Source organism: Leptodactylus fuscus, chromosome 4, assembly GCF_031893055.1.
Source record: "Leptodactylus fuscus isolate aLepFus1 chromosome 4, aLepFus1.hap2, whole genome shotgun sequence".
NCBI classification, from domain to species: Eukaryota; Metazoa; Chordata; class Amphibia; order Anura; family Leptodactylidae; genus Leptodactylus; species Leptodactylus fuscus.
In genome coordinates, this window is record NC_134268.1 from 194,000,503 (window position 1) to 194,024,821 (window position 24,319).

The following is a 24,319-nucleotide window of genomic DNA, read 5'->3' on the forward strand; positions in this document are numbered from 1 at the left end:
CTCCATTTGCATCCAAACTGGCCTGATCACCAAGTGTCTGGCTTCAGAAACTGCCCGTGAATCCCCAGATGGTTTGTAAAATTACACAGAAAATAGAATATTGCTTTAATGTGAGTCAGAAATTTACACTCAGGAGAAGTTTTATGAAGTTTTCAACAAAATAAACTAAAAAAACCCATATTGTTGTGGATAAATGTCTGAACCAATCAGAGATCTAAAAAAAAAAAAAATCACTTTATAAAACTGGGGATGTTTTTAAGATGAGAATAACAGGATGCAACATTTTTACATCCCATTTTAATTGTAAATTTTCTAATCAAAACATTTCAACAGGATGCAACAGCATGGGGAACCTTAAAGGGGACCAGTCCCCCAAGGAAAATGTAGTGCAATCTGCATACAACATGTTTTAGAGCAGGAGAAACTGAACAGACTGATATATAGCTTTGTGGGAAAAGATTCAGTATAACAGTATATAGTTTAAGTTGTGTTTTATGTTAGTCAATAAATCTTCATATATAGTCTACATAACTTTAAAAAAATCCCATTTTTTGGGATAACACATCCAACTATTGGCTAAAAACCAATTCCTCTTTGCTCCTAGAACATCTTGTGTTTAGATCTGCATTAATAAATTTTAGGTTATGAGTTAGTGATTTTTATGCTTATATAGTCACAAAATACTATAAAACTGATAAAAACTATGACCTGCCAGGAGCTGGGTCTCCATGACCAAGCGCTGCATGTCACCAAGCACAATGCCAAGCATCGGATGGAGTGGTGTAAGGCCCAATTCCACAACTGCACTGATACATAGTCTGAATGTGTTTTGTGGAGTATGGAACGCCCATGTTCTGGGCAATATCAATTTGCGATAACGATGTGTTACTATCGCTTTTATTAGATCATGTGGCAGCTACCCAAATACTTACAAATGACTGATCTAGAGGGATGGTGGGCAGCTGCAGCATGAAGTGATATCCTGGAATGAGTAAGGCCAAACTGATGTCGCTCTTCCACCTCAATGCTGACCGCACCCGAGGCATATGCCGCACTTGTCCTCCTTACTTCTAACCTGATTAAATCCTGTATTCTTTGCCCAGAACAATCTTTTAAAGGCCATCAAAATTTTGAGTAAGAGATTGTCTAAGACAGCAATGTCACTAGAGAGGAGTGAACTGACTTGTACCGAGCAGACTAAAATGGCCACCGCATTATACTCTTCAGATCCCAGAGTATAATAGGTGGAAGTTCAGGGGAGGTGATAAAAATAAATAAAACATTCATACTCGCTTTCTGTTACCTCTTTTGGGCCTCATCGTTGCATCTGGTGCTCTCCTGTGACATCATGCACCCAGGGTCACCACTGATTGGGCCACCATGACATCACAACACTCTTCGTGTCCATGTCACCATTCATAAGCCTCAGTGGTGACCCTGGTGGCATGATGTAAGAAGAGAGCACCAGACGTCCACTGAGGAGGTAGAGTTAGTGCACTGGGCACACTGAGAAGGCCGAAAATAGGTAACAGGAGGTGAGTATGAATGGTTTTTTTTATTTTTTACACCTCCGCTGAGCCTCCACCTATTACTGAAACAAAACGAATCCTGAGAGATTCACCCACCTCTAACTGACATCTGTAATGAGACATCAACATAATCTAACGCCATGTGATAAGGGTGAGTGACTCCGGGGAGACATCACTCACCAGCATCTGCCTGGGTACTCCTGAAGTGGCCGGCTACTAGAGGCCAGAGGAGGCCGATGAATCCTCCTGTATATATTTTTATTATTTTAGGTATTGTTTTGTGAAACCAAGACTTCTCATCCTCCTCTCACAGGCTATCACAAATTATATTCTGTATGTAGAGTGAGGAAGCAAGATTACAAATGGGCAAAAGTGACCCAAATTGTATACGTTGTATATATAGTAACTACATATTGTAGGTGATACAATGACTTCTTCGTTACTAGAGATGAGCGAGTAGTACTCGATCGAGTAGGTATTCGATCGAATACTACGGTATTCGAAATACTCGTACTCGATCGAGTACCACTCGCTATTCGAATGTAAAAGTTCAATGCAGAACCAGCATTGATTGGCCGAATGCTATACAGTCGGCCAATCAACGCTGGTTCTTCTCCTACCTTTAGAAGTCTTCTCCGTGCAGCGTCCCCGCGGCGTCTTCCGGCTCTTCATTCACTATGCTAGGCATCGGGCCTGGGCAGAGCCGACTGCACATGTCCGCTTGTAGTGCAGGCATGCGCAGTTGGCTCTGCCCAGGCCCGATGCCTGGCAGAGTGAATTCAGAGCCGGAAGATGCCACGAGGACGCTGCAAGGAGAAGACTTCTCGGAGGATCCAGCCCGACCCTCACTCGTGGACTTGGTAAGTATAATTTGATCGAACGTTGCCTACCCCTGAAACGAGCATTTTCCCCCCATAGACTATAATAGGGTTCGATATTCGATTTGAGTAGTCAAATATTGAGGGGCTACTCGAAACGAATATCGAACCTCAGACATTTTACTGTTCGCTCATCTCTATTCGTTACCTCTGGTTCATCCCACATTATGGCCCCATATGTTTGGCTAAATATTCTATAATATTCCAGTTCTGCAGATTTACTCGCACATACTTTATTTCCCAAAATGCACATAATTAGAAAAGCAGAAATTTACAGGTATTTTGTCTCCAGGCCTGTTGCAGAAGGATGAGTATCATCTCTACAGAGCGCTGACACACTGATTTATGACTTATATGTCTGAAGAGAAGGGTGCATCACAACGCAAGTGCTTTTATTAGAAATGGAAAAATGCATTTTAGCTGAAAAAGTTGGCTTAACTTTACAAGATTAAATAAATATTATTTCTGAACTGTCAGCGACCATAATGTAGTGGACTCTCTAACACTACTACTCACACACTGGATGGATATTTTTTACTGTATTTGTTTTTGTTCCTATTATAAATGTAAGTACTTTTGCGCTTTATCCTTACAAATTGAACACAAACTGAGAAGTGAATTCATTTACTCAGGTGTTACAATTCACATGACGCCAAGAGATTAAAGGATAGGTCCAGCTTTACAACCAACTTTTTTAATAGTCTAAACACAACTAAAATCATAAATGAAGCATTTTTGCAAACATATCTTGTGCAAAATTATGCGTCACCATGGTAACAGACAACTAACAAATTCTATGTAGTCTGATTCTGCAGCCATACTTCTTTTCACATGTCCTATGTTTCTTGATAGCCATCGAAATGTAGAGGATGGATAGTGGAGACTATAAACTGAGGCACCACGTTGCGGAAACACAGCTTTTTACATTGCAGAATTTGTTGCCGTTTTTTGAGCCAAAGCCAGTGGTGGATTTAATAGCAGGCAGACGTATAAGAATTTTTAATTTTTTTTTTAAATGTAGATTGTGAGCCCCACATAGAGCTCACAATATACATTTTTCCCTATCAGTATGTCTTTGGAATATGGGATGGAAATCCATGCAAACACAGGGAGAACATACAGACTCCTTGCAGATGGTTTTATGCCCTTGGCGGGATTTGAACACCAGGACTCCAGCGCTGCAATGCTAACCACTGAGCCACCGTGTGGCCCCTGACGTATAAGAATTTTCTAGATAATTCCCATTCCTTTTGTAGCCCATTTGTGACTTTGGCTCAAGAAACTGCAGCAAAATGTGCAATAAAAACGCTGCATTTCCATTACATGGGGCATCAGCCTAAGGTCGGTTGTAGATGGCCATTTGCTTCCGTCTGACCGTGAATTAAAGGCACGGTCGGCCGTGCTTCCGCAACTCCTTTCATTAAATGAATAAGAGCCAAGGAAGCATAGCCGTAAAATAAGACAGGAATAGGACCTGTTCCATATTTTGGGAGCTAAAAAGTAGCTCACACACTGAAAAAGTGTGAGCACCCCTGAGTTACACGTTCATAATCAGCCAGCGAATACTCCGTGTGAAGGGGCCCTTAGGGAAATTTCTAAGACTAGTGGTGGAGGATTCAGCTGTATCAGGCTAGTTCCTCTGGGCACGCTGTGTCTGTACTATATAGGTATTTAGCTTTCCTCATGTTGAGGGTATCTGCTGAATTGGACTGTCTATCTGTACTCTGACCCTAGGTTTGTTTTTGTTTCCTCCTATTTTCCCTTTTCTGACCTTGGCCCTTTCTCCAGTACTACCCCTGATTACCATCTTCTCTATTTCACCTTGTCCCTGACTATTGCACTCATGCTACCTGTCCCAACCTTATATTGTACTCAACCAACCTTAGCCCGACTGCTGGTCCCTGGTGCTTCACACCAACATCTCCTGGCCCCTCCAGCCATTTGTTTCCAACACCAGGACTGTGGCGGACAATGGTTGTCCCATGCTGTCAAAACCAGAATAATAAGACAACATCCTCCAGAGCAACCCAAAGCCAAACTGGTTTGGTAGGACAATGAATCCTCACTATTGGTTGTTGCAAAAGCATAGGAATGGGAGTGGTTGGGGATTGGTGAGATATAATTTGTTATTTTACAGCATTATTTTATACTATCAATATTGGATTTTCTTCTACAATAGATATAAGATTAGATTAGTGAATCCAAAAGTGATTTTTTTTTTTAACCTAATGTGCTAGTTAGATGTCTACATATAAAACGGATTGATGAAAAGTAAATGTTCCTCCCAGATGTGCAGATATATTTCTAGAAATTCAATCTGTACAAAGTTTAACTAGAAAACCATCTTGTAATAGAGACTCAGCCCTAATCCATATGTCTGCAAGTGACTACCAACAAGGGACAAATAAAGGCAGGAAACTCCATCAAATGCCGTTTCCAACATTGACCTGTTTGGCTTAAAGGGAGTCTGCCAGCACAGAATTGAGATATAAAGTAATCCCAGTAACTTGTATGGTTGTCAGCACAGTTTACAATGATGTATCTCTTATTCCAGACCCCTGCTCCATTCTTGTAAAAATCGTCCTTCTATCCCTATGCAAATGAGCAGAAAAGGGCTTTAGGAACGTTGCTTTCCATCAATGGGCTTTACTATCTCCTGCTGCTAATTGCTGTTCCACTCCATTTACTAACTGTACCATGCATGTCTGATGATGCGCCCATATGACGCCAGCTTCCTTCACTTCCAGATGTGGTGTGACATCATGAGACATGCACAGGGCTGAGCAGCAGTTAGCAGCAGCAGATAGTGAAGCCCATTGATGGAAAGCCATACATCATGTTTTTTTTTAACTACAATCTCCGCTGGGTGACAGGGAATCAAATTGTCTGCTTGTCTTCTCCTGGGTATATGGTTTACCATAAACTTTAAAAATAAGCTTAGGCCCAATTCACATCTGTGTTCGGTATTCCGTTCAGGGAGTCTGCTTGGGGATCCCCTGAATGGAATACGGAATGCATTGACAAGCGGCTCACAATATACATTTTTTCCCTATCAATATGTCTTTGGAATATGGGATTGAAATATATGCAAACACGGGGAGAACATACAAACTCCTTGCAGATGGTTTTTTGCCCTTGGCAGGATTTGAACCCAGGACTCCAGCACTGCAAAGCTGTAGTGCTAACCACTGACGCAACATGTGGCCCCCAGTGTAGTGTACATTTAACTCTAGGTTGGTGTGTATGTGGTAGGCACCATAGTCTTTGGCTTAGAATCTTAGCAAAGGTATGACATTCTTATATAGATCAGATATAAATTATTACAGAAATCTATCCATGGGCTCAGCTGCAGCAAGTCAGTTATCCAATGTCATATAACCTCAGCCTTATGCACAGTGCCACATGGATCAGTGTAAAATGTCTATGTGGCAGAGCAGTAATACAGGTTTATGCAGGCGATTTGTATCTCCATAAATGAATGTCATATCCCGGTGACCTCAGACGTCGCTCCACAGATTGTTTGATGAGAGTATCAATCTTTGCTGCTTATGAGATCACTTGATGCAGGAACATCTGCAATGAATCTTGCCCTGGTTCTGGGCCTTCTCTAATTTCTCTATTAAACTTCCATATTTGTTTAACCCCTTTAACAATTTTTGCCCTCAGGTAGTCGCAGATTATTACCATTTTCCTGGATTATATTTAGAGAGCTGTAGGTGCTGTGTAAAATCTCATTTATTCCATATTGGACATAATTTTTTGGTATATAAATATAAATGTTTCCATTTTCACACGAATTATGGTCAATGGTCTACACTAGAGATGAGCGAACAGTGTTCTATCGAACTCATGTTCGATCGGATATTAGGCTGTTCGGCATGTTCGAATCGAATCGAACACCGCGTGGTAAAGTGCGCCATTACTCGATTCCCCTCCCACCTTCCCTGGCGCCTTTTTTGCTCCAATAACAGCGCAGGGTAGGTGGGACAGGAACTACGACACCGGTGACGTTGAAAAAAGTAGGCAAAACCCATTGGCTGCCGAAAACATGTGACCTCTAATTTAAAAGAACAGCGCCGCCCAGCTTCGCGTCATTCTGAGCTTGCAATTCACCGGGGACGGAGGTTTCCGTCCAGTTAGCTAGGGGTTAGATTCTGGGTAGGCAGGGACAGGCTAGGATAGGAAGGAGAAGACAACCAACAGCTCTTATAAGAGCTAAATTCCAGGGAGAAGCTTGTCAGTGTAACGTGGCACTGACGGGCTCAATCGCCGCAACCCAGCTTTCCGCGGATCCTGAATGGAATACACTGTCAGTGTATTCCCGTATACCCGATATATACCCCCGATACCCGTTCCAACGGTGTGCCCCCCCACCTTCACCCCAGAAATACCCTGCAAGTCCCCTAGCAATAGAAATGGGGCTATATACACCCACTATTTTTGCTACTGCCATATAGTGCCATTGTCTCCCTGGGAATTCAAAGAATATATTGGGCTTACATATAACTTCAATTCCAGGGAGAAGCTTGTCAGTGTAACGTGGCACTGACGGCTCAATCGCCGCAACCCAGCTTTCCCAGGATCCTGAATGGAACACACTGACAGTGTATTCCCGTGTACCCCATATATACACCCCAAATCCCCGTTCCAACAGTGTGCCCCCCCACCTTCACCCCAGAAATACACTGCAAGTCCCCTAGCAATAGAATTGGGGCTATATACACCCACTATTTTTGCTACTGGTATATAGTGCCATTGTCTGACTGGGAATTCAAAGAATATATTGGGGTTACGTGCACCCACAATTTTTGCTACTGGTATATAGTGCCATTGTCTCACTGGGAATTCAAAGAATATATTGGGGTTATGTGCACCCACAATTTTTGCTACTGCTATATAGTGCCATTGTCTCACTGGGAATTCAAAGAATATATGGGGGTTACGTGCACCCACAATTTTTGCTACTGGTATATAGTGCCATTGTCTGACTGGGAATTCAAAGAATATATTGGGGTTACGTGCACCCACAATTTTTGCTACTGGTATATAGTGCCATTGTCTCACTGGGAATTCAAAGAATATATTGGGGTTATGTGCACCCACAATTTTTGCTACTGCTATATAGTGCCATTGTCTCACTGGGAATTCAAAGAATATATGGGGGTTACGTGCACCCACAATTTTTGCTACTGGTATATAGTGCCATTGTCTGACTGGGAATTCAAAGAATATATTGGGGTTATGTGCACCCACAATTTTTGCTACTGCTATATAGTGCCATTGTCTCACTGGGAATTCAAAGAATATATGGGGGTTACGTGCACCCACAATTTTTGCTACTGCTATATAGTGCCATTGTCTCACTGGGAATTCAAAGAATATATTGGGGTTATGTGCACCCACAATTTTTGCTACTGGTATACAGTGCCATTGTCTCACTGGGAATTCAAAGAATATATTGGGGTTACGTGCACCCACAATTTTTGCTACTTGTATATAGTGCCATTGTCTCACTGGGAATTCAAAGAATATATTGGGCTTACATATAACTTCAATTCCAGGGAGAAGCTTGTCAGTGTAACGTGGCACTGACGGGCTCAATCGCCGCAACCCAGCTTTTCCAGGATCCTGAATGGAACACACTGACAGTGTATTCCCGTATACCCCATATATACACCCCAAATCCCCGTTCCAACGGTGTGCCCCCCCACCTTCACCTCAGAAATACCCTGCAAGTCCCCTAGCAATAGAATTGGGGCTATATACACCCACTATTTTTGCTACTGGTATATAGTGCCATTGTCTGACTGGGAATTCAAAGAATATATTGGGGTTACGTGCACCCACAATTTTTGCTACTGGTATATAGTGCCATTGTCTGACTGGGAATTCAAAGAATATATTGGGGTTACGTGCACCCACAATTTTTGCTACTGCTATACAGTGCCATTGTCTCACTGGGAATTCAAAGAATATATTGGGGTTACGTGCACCCACAATTTTTGCTACTGGTATATAGTGCCATTGTCTGACTGGGAATTCAAAGAATATATGGGGGTTACGTGCACCCACAATTTTTGCTACTGCTATACAGTGCCATTGTCTGACTGGGAATTCAAAGAATATATTGGGGTTACAAATACCCTCATTTCTTGCTACTGGTATATAGTGCCATTGTCTGACTGGGAATTCAAAGAATATATGGGGGTTACGTGCACCCACAATTTTTGCTACTGCTATACAGTGCTATTGTCTCACTGGGAATTCAAAGAATATATTGGGGTTATGTGCACCCACAATTTTTGCTACTGGTATATAGTGCCATTGTCTGACTGGGAATTCAAAGAATATATTGGGGTTACAAATACCCTCATTTCTTGCTACTGGTATATAGTGCCATTGTCTGACTGGGAATTCAAAGAATATATTGGGGTTACGTGCACCCACAATTTTTGCTACTGGTATATAGTGCCATTGTCTCACTGGGAATTCAAAGAATATATGGGGGTTACGTGCACCCACAATTTTTGCTACTGGTATATAGTGCCATTGTCTGACTGGGAATTCAAAGAATATATGGGGGTTACGTGCACCCACAATTTTTGCTACTGCTATACAGTGCCATTGTCTCACTGGGAATTCAAAGAATATATTGGGGTTATGTGCACCCACAATTTTTGCTACTGCTATATAGTGCCAGTTTCTGACTGGTAATTCAAAGAATATATTGGGGTTACGTGCACCCACAATTTTTGCTACTGGTATATAGTGCCATTGTCTGACTGGGAATTCAAAGAATATATGGGGGTTACGTGCACCCACAATTTTTGCTACTGCTATACAGTGCCATTGTCTCACTGGGAATTCAAAGAATATATTGGGGTTACGTGCACCCACAATTTTTGCTACTGCTATACAGTGCCATTGTCTCACTGGGAATTCAAAGAATATATTGGGGTTACGTGCACCCACAAATTTTGCTACTGGTAGATAGTGCCATTGTCTCACTGGGAATTCCACAAATAATTTGGGGATTCATTCACCCTACATCTCAGGCTCTTGCCATATTCACCCAGGTTGTCAGTGCTGCACCAGCTCGTTCCCAGACAGCTCGGCCCGAAAAACACGTTACCTATATAGAGGATTTGGACAATGAAGACAACATGTTCTAAATCTAATGTCTGCACCTTCTCCAGAATTAAAATAAAGGCAGCGTTTAACTTTCAAATAGCACTGCACAAAGGAAGAGCTTATCAGCTTGTCTCATGACATGCTACTGAAAAGTGTCATTTGTGTATCTTAATGTAAATATAGTTGTATAAGCTTTTTGGGTTTTAGGCACTGCCAAGTTATTTATTACCACCCGCTCCCTTATAATGATGATGACGCCAAAGTCACTGTGGGTGTTCAGAGCTCACAGCTTTGGTTGACATTTGTCTTGCTCTCTGTCGGTACCAGCTGTCTTTTTGGATACCGTAAAGTTATGTTGACTTTATTAACAGCTATAGAAGCTTTAGCCAGGTTGTGACGGTGTGTAACCCTAACAACACTAAGTGGGATGCACATTAATAGTCAGTCTATGTATGCTAAACGTATCACTGAAGTAATTTTTTTTCCCTCTCCCCTAATATAAGAAAGGAACAGACATTAGACCTAGACCGGGGTTCGAGGCTTGTAAAAATCCAGTATTATTTGTTCTTCATGATGTGAAATATGTGTTGAAAAGCAACCCAAGATGAAGTCAGCCATGTGTGCCAGTGTGTTACTTGGCATGCCTTTGCTGGCCCCAACTGTAAGGGTCACTCTCCATTTCCTCCATTTACCACTCCCCTTCACACCATTTGTGGTGAAGCAATGGGATGCACTGAAGTGCACCCTCTAGCCTCGTGTGGGACAGGGACATCAGATGCCACTCCAACCCCCTCGTCTTCCTCCGCCAGCCAACGGTGCGAAGATGAGAGGAGTGTGCTCTGAATGTTTTCTGCCTAGCAGAGGCTAGTTCTCACTTATGAAAATGGCCCCACTTTGACCTGTATATCAGGCACAATGGTGTAGGTTTCAAAGAAACATGGCACCAACAAGTTGAAAAACGTGGGCCATGCGTGGACCGTGTTTGAGTCTGGCAAGCTCCAGATCTGCTACCAGGTTCCAGCCATTATCACAGGCGCAAAAATGCCAGGCCCCAGGTGTAGCAGGGAAAAAAAAATGCCATCTCAGCCAGGATGGCATCCCTGACCTCGGAGGCACTGTGCTGTCTGTCCCCCAAGCTGATCAGTTTCAGCACGGCCTGCTGACATCTCCCCATGCCAGTGTTACAGTGTTTTCCGCTAGTAGCTGGGGTGGAGGTTGCAGCATCGTAGGGTTTCAGTCTACTCCTGCCATGAATTTTGGCCTGGGAGAGGAGATAGACCACCCCAGTTTGCACCCGGGGAACAGACTCCACCACATTCACCCTGCCTGTCATTAAAGATAAGCACTGCAGCATCCCTGACCACAGGCACTTGTCCATGTGTCGGTGGTCAAGTGGACCTTGCAGCAAAGTGCAGAGCTCTGGGCCCGACTGATGTTATGGGACACATGCAGGCGCAAGGCAGGGACAGCACACCAAGAGAAGTAGTAACGGCTAGGCCCAGCATAGGGAGGTGCCCCAGCTGCCATCTGCTGACGGAAGGCCTGGGTCTCCAGAAGCATAAACAAACACCAACATCTCCAGGGCCAGCAGTTTATCGATGAGGCTGTTAAAGGCTTGGGCATGGGGGTGGGTTGTGTTGTACTTCTGCCTGCAATGAAAAGCTTGGGAAATGTGGAGTGGCTGGGAAGAGGCGCATGATGGTGCAGGCCAAAAGGGCGCATGAGGGTGAACTCCCCAATGTGTCAGAGATAGGTGTGTAGGTGTCCTTGCATCATATACTTGCACCATATTTGGCTTTGGAAGTTAATTGTGTGCCAAAAAGTGGTTAAGACAGCGATCCCTCAGCTACTCCCGTTACACTGTCTAGTGAAATTACCATCTTTGGAAGTGGACCACCACTTGTAAGATCCCAAAGGAAGCAGGCAAGAGATGTGCAGTGCAGAAAAAAAGATGAGAAAATAAGTGTAGGCTGTAGAGCACAGAGGGATCAGAGAGGACAGAGCTGGTGTCGGCCAGGTATTCCCACAACATGCGCCTATACTTGTCCCTCCTGGTGACACTAGGCCCCTGAGTGGCATTAATTTGTCCAGGGGGGCCATTAACGTGTTCCAGACCTAGGAATAAGTCTTCCAACAGGGTAGAGTTTTGCATGCCTTTGCTTCTACCCACTGTTTTTGCTGCTTAGCTTCCCTCCACATCTACACTGCTTTCACCCCTAAACATCACCCCAGTTTATGCCTTTGTTTCTACCCTGTTTTTTTTGTTGAATTAGCTTCCCTCCACATCTACACTGCTTTAGCCCCTAAACATCACCCCAGTTTATGCCTTTGCTTCTACCCTTTTTTTTTGTTGAATTAGCTTCCCTCCACATCTACACTGCTTTAGCCCCTAAACATCACCCCAGTTTATGCCTTTGCTTCTACCCAGGTTTTTTGTTGATTTAGCTTCCCTCTACATCTACACTGCTTTAGCCCCTAGACATCACCCCTGTCCATGTGGGGTCGGTGGCCTCGTCATCCACCAACTCCTCTTCCAATTGCGCACTGGCCCCTTACTGCAAACCGCACATGACCACAGCTTGCCCTGATGGCAACTGTGTCTCATGATCCCCACTTAGGTCCAGACAAGTCGGTGGCGGGTCCAAAACCCCAAAATTGGAAGGAAATGGCGGATGCTGCAGTATTTCTAACACCTGTTCCTGGTGCTCGGGCCTGGTCTGTGTTGTACCCTGCACCCTGCTTAACGCAGCTGCCATATCCGAAGTTGTGCTGAGCGCATGCTAATGTTTCGTGTCCAGTGCAATGGATGGGATGGGATTTCACATAAGTCTGCCACCCATGGCCACTCATGGTTGAGCAACTGAGGGAGTTGACTTTGACGAACCCGAGGGTTTTGGAGTTGGAACTACATCAAAGGTCTGTGCTGCTCACACACTCTGCTCAACACATGATATGTTTAGTGCCAGCAGTGTGGAGACGTCGCACAACAGCCGTTGTTCCAGCAGGTACAGGCGTTGTAGGAGTGCATAGAGGCTAGCAGCGGCAACTATAGACTTTAAAAACTATCCGCACAAGCGCCACACTTTCACCAGTAGCTCAGGAACATTGGGGTACCTTTTTAAAATTATTAGCAGCAATGAGTTAAAAACGTGGCCCAGGCATGGAATATGTTGCAGGCTGCCAAGCTACAGAGCCAATCCCAGGTTACGGCCATTATCACACATGACAACATGCCTGGGCCCAGGTGCAGTGGCAAAAACCACATTGCCGTCTCATCGAGGATGGCATGACTCACTTTGTAGGCAGTGTGCTGTCTGGCCCCCAAGCTGATGAGCTTCAGCACGGCCCGCTGACGTCTCCCCACACCAGTGTTGCAGCGTTTCCAGCTCGTAGCTGGGGTCAATTTAACAGCGGAGGAGGGTGGTGTTTCAGTCCTCCTCCCAGGAATGTTGTGTGGGGAGACAAGTCAGGCCACCATATTTTGCGACCCGGTCCACGCCTCAACTACATTCAACCACTGTGCCCAAATTGAAAGGTAGCGTCCCTGTCCGCATGCACTTGTCCATTCGTAACTGGTCACATGGAACTTTAGGGCTAAGCGCTGAATTTAGGGACCACCTCATGTTTGGGGGAAAGTGCTGGTGTGGACGGCACAGTGCGGTGGCGCAGTAGACACTCTGCCCAAAAAGGGCAGAGTGTCCCCCAGCCGGGATTCCAACATCTCCTGGGCCAGATTTCTTGAGATGAGGCCGTTGAAGCCTTGGGCATGTGGGTGGGTTGCGCTGTACTTTAGCATGAAATGAAAGGCTTGGGAGATGGGGAGTTGCTGGGAAGAGGCGCATGATGGCGCGGGCAAAAGGAGAAATGGCAGGAAAAGGTGAGGATAAGGGTGAACTCCCCAAAGTGTCAGAGGCAGATGTGGAGGTGTCCTGGCTGCTGGTCTGGACTGCAGCGCCAGCCCTGTCAACAGTGGGAGAGGCAGTGGCCGCCAGGCCAAACGACGATTATCCTGCGCTTGCTCTCACCCACTGAGCCCAGGGCTTGCCTTCCAAATGATGGCACCCGCAAGAGGTGGTGAGATTCCTCTCCGCAGATCTCCAACCCATCTTGGACTTGCAAATTGCACTAAATTTGTCATGTAACTGACATGTATATGATGAGTCTATCCATTGTCTGTTCATTTTGGTGAAAGTCAGCCTGTCAGCTGACAGACAGCTGTGCTTGTCAGTGATGATGTCACCGGCTGCTTGTACCCCCAGTTTTTGCTGCTTAGCTTGCCTCCACATCCACACTGCTTTTGCCCCTACACATCACCCCTATCCATGCCTGTGCCTCTAGCCATAAGTGTGCCACCCATGGAAACTCATGGTGCAGAAAGTGAGGGAGCTGACTCTGAGGAACCCTTGGGTTTTGTAGCTGGTACTCCATCAAAGGTCTCTGCTGCTCACACACCCTGCTGAACATACGGTATCTAGGGTTAGAGCGTGTGGTGACCTCGCACAACAGTAGGTGCTTCAGGCAGATGTAGGCCTTGCTGGAGTGTATTGCGGCTAGCTCCAGGTACTGTAGACTTGGGAAAGTGGGTGTCCAAGTGCCGCACTTTCACCCTTAGCTCAGCTAATTTGGGGTATGTTTTTAAAAATCATTGCACCACTACATTGAACACGTGGGCCAGGCATGGAACGTGTTGGAGGCTGGCAAGCTCCAGAGCCCTCCAACAAGACAAAAAAGCCTGGCCCCAGGGGCAGCGGGGATAAACAAATTGCCATCTCATCCAGGATGGCATCCCTGACCTCAGAGGCAGTGTGCTGTCCGTCTCCCAAGCTGATGAGCTTCAGCCCAGCCTGCTGACGTCTCCCCACACCAGTGTTGCAGCGTTTTCAGCTCGTAGCTGGGGTCAATCTAACAGCGGAGGAGGAGGAGGGTGGTGTTTCAGCCCTCCTCCCAGGAATGTTTTGTGGGGAGACAAGTCAGGAAAATTCTTGAAACAGGGGAGAGTTTTGCATCTTTGCCCTTGCTGCCTATGGACATCCCTTTGCCTCTAGCCACCATTTTCTCTGCTTTGCTTGCCTCCACATCCACACTGCTTTTGCCCCTAGACATCACCCCAGTCCATGCCTTAGCTTGTACCCCCAGTTTTTCCTGCTTAGCTTGCCTCCACATCCACACTGCTTTTGCCCCTAGACATCACCCCAGTCCATGCCTTAGCTTGTACCCCCAGTTTTTCCTGCTTAGCTTGCCTCCACATCCACACTGCTTTTGCCCCTAGACACCACCCCAGTCCATGCCTTAGCTTGTACCCCCAGTTTTTCCTGCTTAGCTTGCCTCCACATCCACACTGCTTTTGCCCCTAGACATCATCCCTATCCATGCCTCTGCCCCTAGCCATAACTCTGCCACCCCTGGAAACTCATGGTGCAGAAACTTTGGGAGCTGACTTTGAGGAACCCTTGGGTTTTGTAGATGGAACTCCATCAAAGGTCTGTGCAGCTCACACACCCTGCTCAAGATATGGTATTGTAGGGTTTCAGCGTGTGTGAATGACGGACAACAGCCTGTGTTTGGACAGATGTAGGCCTTGCTAGAGTGTTTTTAGGCTAGCAGCGACTCCTGTGCACTTGCAAAAGTGGGCGCACAAGCGCCGCATTTTCAACAGTAGCTTCGGTACATTTGGGTATGTTTTCAAAAAACTTTGCACCACTAGGTTAGACGTGGGCCAAACATGGAACGTGTTGGAGGCTGGCAAGCTCCAGAGCCGCTACCAGGTTCCAGCCATTATCACAGGCGTAAAAATGCCAGGCCCCAGGTGTAGCAGGGGAAAAAAAATGCCATCTCAGCCAGGATGGCATCCCTGACCTCGGAGGCACTGTGCTATCTGTCCCCCAAGCTGATGAGCTTCAGCACTGCCTGCTGACGTCTCCCCACACCAGTGTTTTAGCGTTTGCCGCTAGTAGCTGTGGTGGAGGTTGCAGCGTCGTAGGGTTTCAGTCTACTCCTGCCATGAATTTTGGCCTGGGAGAGGAGATAGGGTACCTCAGTTTGCACCCCGGGACCAGACTCCACCACATTCACCCTGCCTGTCCTTAAAGATAAGCAGCATCCCTGACCACAGGCGCTTGTCCAAGTGTCGGTGGTCAAGTGGACCTTGCAGCAAAGCGCGGAACTAAGGGCCCACCTGATGTTGAGTGACACGTGCTGGTGCAAGGCGGGGACACCACACCGGGAGAAGTTGAGACGGCTAGGGACGGCATAGTGAGGTGCCACAGTTGCCATCAGGTCCGGGAAGGCGGGAGTTTCAACAAGCCGGAACGCCAACCTCTCCTGGGCCAGCAGTTTAGCGATGTTGGCGTTCTAGGCTTGCGTGGGTGGGTGGTTAGCGGTGTATTTCTGCCTGCGCTCCAATGTCTGAGAGATGGTGGGTTGTTGTAAAGAAGCGCCTGATGGTGCCTTTGATGGTGCAGGAGAAGGAGATAAGACAGAAACAGGGGAGGATGAGGGAGAAGTCAACAAAGTGGCGGAGGCAGATGAAGTGATGTCCTGGCTCGTCCTCTGGAGTGCATCGCCAGCACTATGAGCAGAGGCAGTGGCATGAACGGCGGGCGACGTTTGTCCTGCCGTTGCTGCCTGCCACTGATTCCATTGCTTGGATTCCAAATGACGGTGCATTGAAGTGGTGGACAGGTTGCTCTTCTCAGGGCCCCTACTCGATTTCGAGAGGCAAATTGTGTAGACGACACTATATCTGTCCTCGGCGCATTCCTTGAAAAAACTCTACACCTTCAAGAAACGTGCCCTCGATGGGGGAGTTTTTCTGGGCTGGGTACAAAAGGGAACATCTTCGGACATTCCGGGTCTGGCCTGGCTTCGGCAAAGCAGCTGACCTCTGCCTCTGGACATGTCTCTGCCTCTAGCTACCCTTTTTGGTGCTGCACCTGCCTCAACATCCACACTACTTTCCCAGCTTGACATCCGCCTTGTCCAGGTGGGGTCGGTGTCCTCGTCGTCCACCACCTCCTCTTCCAACTCCTGTCTCGCCTCCTCCTCCTGCACAATGCGCATGTCAACTGGCTTCCCTGACAGCAACTGCATCTCATCGTCGTCAATGAGGGTGGGTTGCTGGTCATCCGCCACCAAATCGACCGGAGATGGAATGGAGGAGACTCTAGTGTTTGAGCATCTGGACACAGATACTCATCTGTTAGGTCCGTGGAATCGCGAAATGGAGGGGCAGGTTGCGGTACAGTCAAAGGAAGGGAGAACAGCTCTGGGGAGCAGGGACAGTTGGGGTTATTGTTCTGGGAAGATTGGGAATTTTGGGTGGAAGGAGGACAAGACTGTTGGGTAAGAGGAGGTAGAGGCTGACTGGCTGGTGGACAATGTGCTTTAAGCGTTATCCGACAGCCATTGCAAGACCTGTTCCTGGTTCTCGGGCCTACTAATCTTTGTACCATTCAGCCTAGTTAATGTGGAACTTTTGTGCAAAGCGCAGAACTTAGGGCCCGCCTGATGTTAAGGGACACACGCTGGTACAAGGCTCAACTCACCCTAAGTGCCAAAAACACTGCTGGTGCAAGGCTCTACTCATGCCAAGGGCCTCAATCTCTGCTGGTAGCTCAGCTTAAGGTCCTGTAACTTTGTTTGGAAGGGCTCATGTTAAGGGCTAGAAAAGTGAATTTTGGAAGGTCTTACCACATCACACACACACACACACACACACACACACACACACACTCAAAATGACAGTTAAGGGTGAGGGCTTTTGGAATTCCCATTGCCTATTCCATTTGTGGTTGTCATGGGGAACGTGATTTAAAGGGGTGGTTGTTACTGTTTGTTGAGCTTAAATTGGGGTTTGTGTCCATCCATTTGGGGAGTAAAGAAGGTTTCCAGGTATTTTCCCACTTTGATAGAGGTTTTTTTGAATGTGGAAAGTGTGTAGTTGTTAGGCAGTGATGTTGGGGTAATAGAGGGTCTTTGATGTGTTAGATGCCCCCAGACATGCTTCCCCTGCTGTCCCAGTGTCATTCCAGAGGTGTTGGCATCATTTCCTGGAGTGTCATAGTGGACTTGGTGACCCTCCAGACACGGATTTGGGTTTCCCCCTTAACGAGTATCTGTTCCCCATAGACTATAATGGGGTTCGAAACCCGTTCGAACACACGAACATTGAGCGGCTGTTCGAATCGAATTTCGAACCTCGAACATTTTAGTGTTCGCTCATCTCTAGTCTACACCAGAAAATGATATTTTTAAGTATAAGGTATAATATGAAAAATAATATAATTGGAGCACCTATGCGTCTTGGGATGCAACACGTCTGAGATATCCTCCCCAAGACACAAAGTTTACGGGGTTTCCCATGAACATAACCATATTCAGACAATGAAACATTAAACATTATAAAATTAAAACCTTTTGCAAGTTTTAAAGATTTTCTCTAATCCTCTTAGGGGTGACAGTCTGTTGTCCTGATACAGCCAAGTTATGCGTTGCATGTGCCAAGAATAAACAAGGATTCGGCAGAGATTTTGGGATGTGTATAACATTAAAACAAGATGGCTGTTTCTACAACTTTTAGCTTGATAAAGACATTAGTCTTGTACAGATTATTAAAAATTCCAGATTTGTCTTTGACTCTTTAGAGGTGACAAATCTTAATGATCGGTCTCAGTTGACTAAGAAACAATTGGGGATGATCCATCGTTCAGTCTGATGATGACTGAGAGTGTCATGCATCCGATGTATCATTGGTTTGACTCAAGAATAATAATGTAGATTCTACTCTAGCTGTCATGTAGAGGTGGTAGAGAAGACAAAGTACAAGGCCATAGTAATAACACTATTAGAGTAACTCCAATTAGACTGGATTTATATGGCAGCCGAAAGTGCCGCCTGCTTCCAAACCAGGTCGATCCAAGTATGGCCTATAACTATTAGAGATGAGCGAACAGTAAAATGTTCGAGGTTCGATATTCGTTTTGAGTAGCACCTCAATATTCTACTACTCAAATCGAATATCGAACCCTATTATAGTCTATCGGGGGAAAATGTTCGTTTCAGGGGTAGGCAACGTTCGATCAAATTATACTTACCAAGTCCACGAGTGAGAGTCGGGCTGGATCCTCCGAGAAGTCTTCTCCGTGCAGCATCCCCGCGGCATCTTCCGGCTCTTCATTCACTCTGCCAATCATCGGGCCTGGGCAGAGCCGACTGTGCATGCCCGCACTACAAGCGGACATGCGCAATCAGCTCTGCCCAGGCCCGATGCCTGGCAGAGTGAATGAAGAGCCGGAAGATGCCGCGGGGAAGCTGCACGGAGAAGACTTCTAAAGGTAGGAGAAGAACCAGCGTTGATTGGCCGACTGTATAGCATTCGGCCAATCAATGCTGGTTCTGCATCGAACTTTTACATTTGAACAGCGAGTGGTACTCGATCGAGTACAAGTATTTCAAATACCGTAGTATTTGATCGAATACCTACTCGATTGAGTACTACTCGCTCATCTCTAATAACTATATCACTGCATGCAGGACAGAAGGTAACACACAACTGAAAGGTAACACCAACAATATATAAAGGGGTGGATTCAAATTTTTATCAACAGTATCTGTGGGGGTGCAGTGGCAAAACTTTGTGTTATAGGCCTCGACTCCTTCAATGCAAAGTTTTGCCCTATTTTGAGGTTCCCCACAATGCTCCTTTGTATCTAGACTGTCCCCTCACATTAATGTCCCGCTTATATTAATCTTATCCCCTGATGTTCTACACAGTAGCTTTCCCTGTGTAGGACATTAGACACACATGGCAGTTAAAATGCTACACGTAATGGTTTTATAGAAAATTTTGCCCCTTTTGATGACTTCATGAGCTACAGCCTTGTTGTTATTTGGGAGACACATTTGTGGCTGTGTGCCAATTGAAAAGTGATAAAAAATTGGCTTTTCAAAAAATGCCCCCTCAGTGGCCCCACAGTTTAATTTGGTAATGAGGAAGAAGATTGATGATAAAAAAAAAGTTGAAAAATTGAAGTGAACATAAGTCTTACCTTGTCCCTTCTCCTTTGTCAAGTAAGATGAAACTATTCAGCTTTAGAGTCCAGGCATTTTGGAGATATGTCCTATCCCATGTTCTTAAAGGGGTATTCCCATCTCAAGGATCCCATTTAAACTGTTAGCTTATGTAAATTAAAGAGTTTTTCTAAATACGTTAATATAGAAATGCTGCTTCATTAACCTGCTGTGTGAAATTATTCCTCTCATCGCTTACAGAACATTTCCTAGGTCAAAAGCCTGGTATCTGATCCCAGGATGGATGACGTGATTCACTGCTCTTTGGAGGGAAGAGAGGCTGAGTTCTCAGGATCATGTCTACTCTCAAAGTTGTTTACTCCTACTGTTAGGTAAATGTAGTTTGTTAATAAGGATTCGGATCAGTGCCTGTTATCTCACAGAGATAATTGTAAAGATTAAAGCACTCTCACTCTTGGTCCATGTAAGATTTTTGCTCTCCAAACCTGTGTAATGTAATATACATTTACTTGGCATATTATTTGATCTGCATTTATATTAGATTTGTAGTAATCATAATAAATAATCTCTCGTGGTAAAGGCAATATCTGTATCTACTGTGTCCTGTCCATCAAATAGTCAATGCCCACCCATCAGCTTGAAGAAGAATACAGGAAGTGAGAAGAAGAGACAGCAGGCAAACTGCTGAGAGATGGAGATGGGACCTATAAGTAATTTTGAGGAGTAATATAGACAATGTGTGAACAAAAACTGGGTTACTGATTACTAGAAGATAAAGTCGAAGTCTGATAGTATACAGTATGCAAAAAACCTCAACAATTTTAGACTGCTCCTCTATATCCCTCTTCCATTTTTTCTGGTCCTTAATAGTGACAGATGCAGTAAACTTATTTAGAAAGATTTTATTAAAAATATGACAATGCCATTTTCCAAGTATGAAATCAGAGCACATCTGGAAATCATGCTGTTATTGAAGTTGGTTAAATACAGATCCCAACTGCAAATGCCAAAAGAGAACTTTGCCTTCTAATCCTTCTGGACAGACTTCGGAGAATCCCATTTTATATTACATGTGAATATTCCATTTATTTACCAATAATTATAATCACTGCTAAATTCTCTAGATATCGACATTGCCATAAGGAAGTAATATACCTTATTCCTTAATAATAAGGAAGGGGATATTATCAGACCACAGAGAAAAATCGGTGGAGGTCTTGGGGAGGCACAAAAATAAAAAAAAACACTCATACCTGTCTTGGGCCTCCTTCCATCGTCAGGCACTTTTCTGTGATGTCATCAGCCCAGGTTCAGCGCTGAGGACTGTGATTGAGCCCCAGCGCTGACCTGGGTACGCCGATTGCCATGAAGTCATGATGCTCAATGTGCCCATGTAACCAATGGTGGCCTACTCATTGGTACCAGACATCACAAGGAAAGAGACAGTTGCCGCAAGGAGGCCCAAGAGGGGTAATGGCAGCTGAATGTGAATATTTTTCTTATTTTCTTACACCTCTCCTGGGCCTCCATCTATTATATTTTACTCTGTAGTGTAATACTGTCACTTTCCACTTTGACATAACTTCGACTGTATTCGCCTTAGAGAATTAGAAATTGGATAAATAAATTCCTAGGAGCCTGAAGGGTTTTCTACACTACTTTATTTTTTAAGCTAATTTAAGGTGTGGTTCATACCAAACTTCATCCCGAAACAAACTGGGAACTCGAGTCACTGAACGCAAACATGAAACGAATCTTTAGAGGTTCGCCCATCTCTACTTTTAATCCACTAACAACACTGTGGTACAGCGTTTCCATGTGCAAAAAGTGAAGCATTCGAAACTTCATCATGATGCGGTCACGCAGGCGCCCTCCTGGAGATCACACCGGGAGGAGGTCAACTCATTGCTTGAAAACAGCTTGTGGGAGAGAACATCTATAGGCCAGGAGAGCTCAGAGAGTCATGGTGATTGCTTGTGCAGTAGGGATGGTAGACAAAGGTGTCTATACTGTCAATTGGCTCAGAAAACCAGTGCATGCGCTTACCCTTGGTGAGTGGAAGCCCAGTCTTGCCACTGACAGGTGGTATATCCCCCACAACACTAGATGCATGATGTTCATTGCTGCAACGGGGAGCCCTGCTACATATTCATAACTAAAACCATGATGCATGGCCACAATGGCCACAGGCCAGAATCTTTGAATGCAGCTAAGTACCATGCAAAACAACTATTTTAGTATGATAGGAGGTTTAAAAAAAATCAAACATATAAAATATAACTTTTACTTAAATATGGTCCTAAAAAGACATATCGGAGTGATCTTGTATATTAGCCTACTTCGAGGAAACCCCTGCAGACAAAGGTGGAACATGCAAACTTTATGTAGTCCTTGGTCACAGTCAAATCTAGAACTCCAGAGCTGCAAGGCAACAAGGGTAACCATTGAGCCACCATGCTGCTAACCACTAAACCCATCATGCTGCTAACCATTGAGCCACCATGCTGCTTACCACTAAACCACCATGCTGCTAACCACTGAGCCACCATACTGCTAACCACTGAACCACCATGCTGCTAACCACTGAACCACCATACTGCTAACCACTGAACCACCATGCTGCTGACCACTAAACCACCATGCTGCTAACCACTGAGCCACCATACTGCTAACCACTGAACCACCATACTGCTAACCACTGAGCCACCATACTGCTAACCACTGAACCACCATGCTGCTAACCACTGAGCCACCATGCTGCTAACCACTGAGCCACCATACTGCTAACCACTGAACCACCATGTCACCCATCAATACAAAAAAAACCTTAACTCCCCAAAAATAAAGTCTTTCATTTTCTACTTAGAAATTTTGCTACATCAGAGATGTCTTCTGAAGACCACAGTGGTAGTAATGTTATTGGCTGTCTGATTTATAACCAGCATGTACTTTTCCAGTAAGTCAGACGTGTTTGGTTTGTTACCACCAGGCGTCCATAGTATAAATCACTGGCTGAGTACACGTTGTTGCTGAAACGCAGTCCTGTGACGCAGGACGGTGTAAAAAGCTCGGCTTGGAGACGCTCCAGTTTCCTACTTTTAAGTGTACAATGTTTTTAATGATTTTATCTGACCTTCACAACCCATGCGTCTCGCTTGCTGAGGTAATATGGGACGCTCAAACCAAATAGTTAAACGGAGAAAGGGATAATAGATGTAAATATTTTAGCCTGAGGAAATCTATACCGTACTGTACATCTACGTAAAGCCACATCATTCATGCAGGAACACATTATGGATGTTCTTTAGCTTACATGTTTGTGAACTGCCGACTCCTTCACTGCTAGATATTTTTTTCATTCCAGCCAAGTTTGCAAAACTGTAAAGTTTAAAGCAATTTAAAACATGAAAAGTAAGAAAAAAAATCCATCTTTCAAGTTGATTTCCATTTGGTTTTCTGGCATTTTACTTTTATGTATAAACTCATTTTAAGCAGCTGTTTGTGCAGAAATTTCCAGATTATTATCCACTATGTCTTTACAGAGGGTTATGGTAACTTTTATAAACTATGATGGGATTTTAAATTTTCAAAAAATTTGTTGCGAGATGCAACTCTACAGAAGTTTTACACACAGAAGATTGCAGTCTGATATAAATGTACCGCACTGTATCATTGGCATCAATGGGATGTGGCACATGAAATAGCAGGGGTACATGGGGTTTCATGTGCAAGAGATGTCAGTAAGGCTAGGTTCACACTTGCGTCGTGCTCTCCGTTTTTCATATCCACCGTGGAACCCAAATGATGAAGAGCCTGCCAGCAGAGAGTAAAGTCGTCTGTGCAGGACTTTTCTTTCCACCAATCTTTGGTGGAATATGTGACAGTCTCTTACTGAAGTTCCGACACAGATGTGAACGAAGCCTAAAGAGTATTTTAGTAAAATGATTCCATGCGGCGCAATGTTTTGTTGTGCTGGTATTTTTGTATGTGTGTTAACAGGAAGTCCAGTCATATGGGAAGTCAGTTTTGGATATTTCAAGGTCAAGTCTCGCTATCACATGTATACCAGTATATGGAAAGAATTCGGGGTGGGAATCCGAGGACACACGTGGCATACTTACATCAGGTTAGCCACTGTAAAATTGCTAAAGACTAACACACTGTGACATACAGTAGTAATATAGTGGATGGGACTTAAAGAAATCCCACTCACACGCTGTAGAAAAGACCTACAGAGTAAAGCGTATGAAGGTTTTGAATATATAGATTATTGCTTATATAGCCATGATTTATACTTTTGCAATGCAAAGTTGAGAGCCTAGCCAGTGGGTCGGGAATTGCAGTAATGCTGTGGGATGGATGCTGGTAATGCCAAGGAATCCGCTTAGGTATAACTGGTTGCAAGACCAGACAGCAGTTTATTCCATGCTTCTTTAGGGGTGTTCACGCTTGTGCACCCGTGTCCGCCTTCTGGGTCTCTGTCCTATTCCCTAGAGAAACTGAATAGGGGACAGCTTCCTGGTGGTCAGTTTTTAAACCCATTGTGTCCGGCCAAAAAGAACGGTTCCCCCACAGAAAGGCTGAATACCGACGCCAGCAGTTTGTTTTTAAAACCCATTCAAATGAATAGGTTTTAAAACTGACTGCCAGGAAGCTGTCCCCTATGCATTTTTCCCAGGGAATAGGACAGAGACCCGGTAGGCGGACATGGACACAAGTGCGAACGTCTCCTTTCTATTGCTCAGTCTAGAG